Source organism: Primulina tabacum, chromosome 1, assembly GCF_025594145.1.
Source record: "Primulina tabacum isolate GXHZ01 chromosome 1, ASM2559414v2, whole genome shotgun sequence".
Taxonomy (NCBI): Eukaryota; Viridiplantae; Streptophyta; class Magnoliopsida; order Lamiales; family Gesneriaceae; genus Primulina; species Primulina tabacum.
The window spans coordinates 20,152,088-20,159,276 of record NC_134550.1 but is presented as its reverse complement, the minus strand read 5'-3'; the positions used below and the strand labels follow the sequence as shown (position 1 = coordinate 20,159,276).

The window sequence follows — 7,189 nt, the reverse complement described above, 5'->3', positions numbered from 1 at the left end:
TTATTATTATGTTTTTCTTTAAATTAAAAGCAAAAACTTGTTTGATACGGTCTCACGGGGCGTATTTTGTGAGACGGATATTTTATTTGGGTCATCCATGAAAAAGTATTACTTTTTATGCTAGAGTATTACTTTTTGTTGTGAATATCAGTAAGGTTGACCCGTCTCACAGATAAAGATTCGTGAGACCGTCTCACAAGAGATCTATTCTAAATTAAAGTAGTATATAGATAAGAGAAAGTCAGGGAAAAAAACTTCGATGTGTTTTTGAAACGTCCGGTATTCGTTTTTCTTTAAAAATATACTAGAAAAAAATTTCCTTCCTGTACTACCCTTGACCGAATGTATATATAAAATATTATTTTGACACCATTTTAAATAAAACGTACCAACTATATATTTGAAAATCCAAAAGTAAGCATCCAAAACATGCAATCGTAAATCATTTGCTAAACATAAACTTAGCAAAATTTCAAAATAAACTAACTCTAATATCCTCTCAAAAACCTCTCAAAAGTATCATAAGTCATAAAATCTTTAAGTAATCGTAAATCATAAACTTAGTTTTATTTGCGGAAAACTAGCGACGGTCCTCGGGTTGTGTGCACCTTCAGTCCAACAAGATCAACCATCAAGGCCCCCATTAACATCAAACTCATGCTCACCTCCATCGATCACACCTAGTGAGTCTATCGACTCAGCAAACCTTAACCATGATAACAAATAATACATATACATCCACATGTAACACTGAAAATACTTTTACTTAAAATAGTTTTTCATGAACATGCATAAACATAAACATTTTTCCTTTCATCATAAACATTTTCCTTTCATTATAAACATTTTCATTTTCATCATATACGCACATGTTTCCCTCTTATTGAATTCAAATCATTAATTGTGACTTTCATATCAGCTGAAGGTCGATGGATCCATCTACGTGTAACCACAGTATTGGGCGGCGGGGACATCAGCGACACTCTCACCCGTCAACTGAGTCTTTGCCTTACATATCATCATATCATGTCGATGGAAATACGATCATCGGGCTCCCTCTAGGCATTCTCCCGTAAACAGTCTCCCTCTGGGACTTTTCCCTCACGATATCTCCTATCATATCATATCATCGTATTAGTCACAATCACTTCACCTCCTCCAACATTTCATATTTCCATCACATATAAAAATTCATGCATATATATATAAATCATTTTTCTTTTAAACCAAACATGAAACACGTCTTTTAGCATCAATGTTTCATCATAAAATTTCATAAATATTTAAAATAACCATTTTAACATTATTTACAGCATTCAGAGCACTGCCAGGACGTCTAACATTTTTCAGTTTTAAAATGACTGTTTTACCCCTAGAATCATGATTTTTTGGGTAATGACTGTTGTCTTCCTACTCAATGCGTCTGCTACTACATTAGTTTTTCCCGGATGGTAGCTAATGTCACAGTCGTAGTCTTTTACCAACTCTAATCATCCTCGTAGTCTCATATTTAACTCATTTTGGGTGAAGAAGTACTTCAGACTTTTATGTTCGGTGTAAATCTTTCACTTCTCTCCATACAAATAATGTCTCCAAATCTTTAGTGCAAATACCACTGCGGCGAGCTCAAGATCATGTGTAGGTTAATGTTTCTCATGAACCTTCAATTGTCTAGATGCATAGGCTATAACTCGGTCATTTTGCATCAGAACTTCACCCAAACCAAGTTTCGAAGCGTTTGTATAAAGAACATACTCTCCTTGCCCCGATGGCATCAATAACACTGGCGCTGAAATCCAAACTTGCTTCAACTTGTCAAAACTTTCTTGACACTTGGATCCCCATATAAACTTTGCATTCTTCTTTGTCAAGGCGTTCATGGGTACCGGAATAGATGAGAATCCTTGAATAAACTTTCGGTAATAGCCAGCTAGTCCCAAGAAACTTCGGATCTTGGTTACGCTCTTCGGTAATGGTCATTCGTTCACTGCCTCACTTTACTCGGATCAACCTCAACTCCATCTCTAGAAATGATGTGGCCTAAGAACGCTATTCTATCAAGCCAAAACTCACACTTACTGAACTTTTCATATAATTTCCTATATTGCAGTACTTGCAATGTTGTCCTCAAATGCTGACTATGTTCCTCTTTGCTCTTCGAATAGATCAAAATATCATTGATGAAGACTATAATAAATTTATCAAGATACGACTGAAATACGCGATTCATGAGATCCATGAAGATCGCTGGCGCATTGGTAAACCCAAATGGCATGACCATAAACTCGTTGTCTTATGAACATCCGACTCCTTCACTTTCAACTGAAGGTATCCTGAATGAAGATTTATCTTCGAGAATATCGATGCTCTTTGTAATTGATCAAATAAGTCTTCAATTCTTGGTAAGGGATACTTGTTCTTGATGATGACTCTATTCAGCACTCCATAATCAATGCAGAGTTTCATAGTACCATCCTTCTTCTTCACAAACAATACTGGTGCGTCCCTTGGAGAACAACTAGGGCGAATAAAACCCTTGTCCAACAATTCTTTAATTTGGTCGTCTAACTCTTTCATTTCGACAGGTGCTAGATGATAGGGTGCTTTATAAATGGGTACAGTGCCCGACATCAGCTTAATAGAAAATCCTACCTCACGATCAGGTGGAATGCCAGAAATATTCTCAAGAAAGACAATAGGAAAGTCTATGACGATCTCAACATCCTCTAGCTTCTAACTGATAGGGGCATGTGCTGTTGTTACACATGCTAGAAAAGTTTGGCTTCCTCGTCTCATAAGTTTCCTCGCACACATACAGGAGATAATGTGCGGCATTTGCTTGTTCCTCGTCGACTCAAAGACAAAAGATTTCTCACTAGGCGGTTGAATAGACATTGACATCTACCGAAAATCTTTCGAAGCTTCATTCAATGATAGCCAATCCATGCCAAGTATAATATCGAATTCAAGCATAGGGAGTACGATGAGATCTGCCCGAACCACATTTTTTTGCAAACGAAGCTCCAGATTCTTTACAATGCTCGTGGTGACCATTTGATCACCGGAATGAATAAAAAATTTGAAGCCCAATACATATCCTCGGGTATAATATTTAGTCGCTTGACAAATGTCTCGGATATGAATGAGCGTGTAGCTCCCGAATCCAGCAATGCATAGGTAGCTATACCTAGAATGAGTATCATTCCTGCGACAACAATGCTTTTAAATCTATTCATGTTGAAGCTTAAGGAATTTCTATTGATAAACATAAAAATTGTACATTAAATAAATGTTTTATGATATAAATTTATAGTTTTTGTTTTATTAAATGTTTAAATATTATATGTTTTGTAATAAATTATATAAAATATGTTATTGTGTAATTATAAGTTTTTCTATTTTTACAGGTTTGATAAAACAATAATAATCTTGGCTTTACAAATGAGATTAAGATGATTATTGGAACTGTAGAAAGTTGGTTTTAAAATCTACAATATTGGTGGCAATCATGAGATAAAAATCTTCTCACAATTGAGATCAAATTAAGCAAAAAATAAAGTTACCAAAGGAGTGACACTTTTATCATGATATACCATTTTGACCATATATCTCAAATGACTTGGTCAAATGGTAAAAAAAAAATACCACAATTCAAACAACTCAATTATTTACATATTTTGTTTTATGTGTAAAAGCAAACTTGGAGGGAAGATTTTCAAATATGATGTGTATGATGACATAATTTCTTGGAACACCAATGAAGACTTATGTATACAAAATAATATTTTATCTGTGGTTGTCTCCCCAAATTTGGCTATAAATAGAGGTGCATTGTAATGTATTGAGATATCTCTCATTTTATTAACAAACCCTTGAGTTCATAATATTTTTTTTGGAAACTAAATTTCTGATGTTTAACAAACTAAAGCGTTTAAAAGATTAAACCAACTGATCAAGAAGACTGATAGAAACTGATCTAAAATATGCGAACTATCAGTTGCCACTAACTGAAGAATATTACGCAGATTTTCTAAGGCAACTGAACTACGCAGACAACTGACTGATCAGTTACTACAAACAGCTGTCAGCTTATCAGCTGATCCCTCAGCTGTACACATCATCAGTTCAGGAAAAAAACATTCAACCGACAAAAGTTGACAGCAACAAATAGCGGTATCGTCGCATTTCAAAAAAACTGAAGTGTACAACAAGCAGAAGAATGTTGACGTGGTAAGCAACGGATGGAAAGTTCCAAATCATATTAAATATTACTGTTGGAGGGAAGCCTATAAATAGCAGAGAAGAGAATCTAAGAAACAACTTTTTTTGAACAACTCTCTCGGAGTATAAAACAATCAACTGATCAATTTACTATTCTGTTACTAATATAGGGGGATTTTACTTGTTTTTCATATCATGTTATGTCGCATTGTGTTGCATTTATCATTTAGATTGCATGCATTTTGTATGATTTTAGCATAATTTATGTTTTAGTGTGGCTCATGCGTTTAGTTGGTGAAAATGCAGGTGAATCGTGCATAAACTGAAAATTAAAGAAAAAAAAGTCGAAAGCCATCCGCCCGGGCGCACATTTATGTCCGCCCGGGCGCCTCCAAGATGTGGGAAAAATGAAATTTGCGAAGACCACCCGCCCGGGCGGAAACTTATATCCGTCCGGGCGCGTCAAAGGAAAATTAAAAAGATGAAATCTGCGAAGACCTTCCGCCCGAGCGAAAACCTATGTCCGCCCGGGCGCGATTGTATTTTTGGAAAATATTTTGCGCGATTCCTTGCCCTATTTTCTGGAGGTAGATGATATGGAAGGGTGAGGATGCACGATTCAGACAGAATATTTCGCAGCCGCCACAAGTTGGAGAGAATTCTGCGCTTGGATTGAAGATTTGAAGATTTCCGGGCATCGCTCTTCGTGTTTTTCGTCAACTCTAGTATTTATTATTTAGTTTTTATCATTTAAACTTTGTTTTGTTTAGTTTTAATATGAACTCGAGTAGCTAAAATTTTATTATTTGTTGGGATTTAAGGGGATCCTACCCCAAACTTTGATTTAAATTAATTCACATGTCGATTTCTGATGTATTCTTGATTATACTATTGTTTTATCGTGTTGTTAAAGCGTAGCTAATTTTAATAACGTTTTTATATTACGAGTGAGTTCGAGAGAATAACTTGTGATAGGAACGAGTAGTATAATCCGTGGATCTACAATTTACATAGACATATGAAATTGGATACGCGCGGATAGTCATAGTCGTAAGGGTCGAAAACTAGGGGATTTCATAAATCGACATGCAATTCACTCTTGATAATTAATTAAAGATATTTAATTACTTCATTGAGTAGAATTAGTTTGACATAGCTCGAGAAAGTGTGTTCAATTGAATAAGAAATCCTGTCGGAAGCATATAATCAATATCGAACGAATTAATTAATTAACGAGGGGTAGGTGAACCGAAATTCCCAACAAATTCATTTCTTATTGAATTTTACTCAACCATTTTAGACATTATATTTCATTACTTGATTTTGAATAATTTTATTTGCATGTTTATTTGATTAGAGTAGTAATAAAACAACCAATCAATTTTCGTTGCTAAAGATTTAATAACTGAAAATAATAATTGTCAAACACAGTCTCCAGTGGAACGATACTCGTACTCCGGTACATTATACTATTACTTGACATCGTGCACTTGCGATTAATTTTTGAGCATATAAAACCATATTTTTTATGAAGGATTTCACAGTGCAAGTTTGCTCGATCATGTTTTTTGCGCTGTTGCCGGGGACTGTTAATTCACAATTTTATTTTTAGTTATTTTCTTTAGCATTGTTTCATTTTTATTAAATTAACACTCCATATTCTATTCCAGAAATCTTTTTTTAGTGCATGCCAAAGTCACTTGACGTGGAGCTTGAGGACTTTGACCCTGAAATTGAAAGAACTTTTCGTAGGAGAAGACAGCAGCAGAGACTAAAAGAACTGATGGAGAGGCAGTTGAACGATCATGAGGAGGAACATCGTGAAGATAGACATGTTGAGATGCCGCGCCGCATACCAATGCTAGAGTATGCCCAAACCTCTTTGGATGGAGCACGCCCCAGCATTGTGAGGCCTATTGTGCGGGCAAACCACTTCGAAATCAAACCAGCTATAATTCAGATAATTTAGAACACAGTCCAGTTTGGAGGATCTGCAGTAGATGACCCAAACACGCACCTCGCAGATTTTCTTGAAATTTGCGACACTTTTAAATTTAATGGAGTTTCTGATGATGCTGTTAGGTTGTGTTTATTTCCTTTCTCCCTACGTGATAAAGCTAAAGCATGGTTGAATTGTTTGTCTGTAGGTTCAATCACCCCATGGGAGGACATGGCGAAAACATTTCTAATTAAATACTTTCCTCCATCCAAGACCATGAAGCTGCGGGCAAACATCACCACATTCACTCAATTCGAGCAGGAGTCCTTATATGAGGCATGGGAACGCTTCAAAGATTTATTAAGAAGATGCCCTCATCACGAACTGCCACTTGGGTTAGTTGCTCAAACCTTTTACTATGGCTTGCTTACTCCTAATCGTACTATGATAGATGCTGCTGCATGTGGAAACCTAATGAGGAAGACTGCTGAAGAGGGATATGAGCTGTTGGAGGAGATGGCTGCTAGCAGCTATCATCTTCAATCTGAAAGGAACAACCAGCGGAGAAGTGCAGGAGTCCACCAGGTAACTGACCTTTCTGCTATTACTGCACAACTTGATGTTTTGAACAGGAAATTAGACAGCTTGAATATGGGTGGCACGGCTATGCGTCTTCAAGAGATATTCTGTGATAAGTGTGGAGGTGAACACTTGGTGAAGGACTGTCAAGATGACAATCCCTTCTATGTACAAAATGAGGCACCGGTGAATCAAGTGGGAGTCCACAACCGTCCGAGGAATGATCCATATTCGAACACATATAACCCTGGATGGAGGCAACATCCCAACTTCTCATGGGATGGTCAAAACAGTCAGAATCGACCACAGGGAGGACAACCGTATGGAAAACAACCGATGTACAGATCTGACCCTCCTCGAGAAGAAAATTCCAATTTGGAGCAGATGATGTCTAAGTTCATTTCAGCCACCGAGACTAGACTACAGAATCAAGATGCATCAATAAAGGGC

The 7,189-nt window shown here is 36.6% G+C and overlaps 1 non-coding gene across 1 annotated transcript; it reads right to left on the bottom strand.

Annotated features, from left to right (window-relative positions):
- Window positions 1-6,440: 6,440 nt before the first annotated feature.
- Window positions 6,441-6,546, bottom strand: LOC142521233 (small nucleolar RNA R71). The gene has a single exon (XR_012814107.1). It is a non-coding gene; the product is annotated as a small nucleolar RNA R71 (small nucleolar RNA).
- Between the last annotated feature and the right edge of the window lie 643 nt (window positions 6,547-7,189).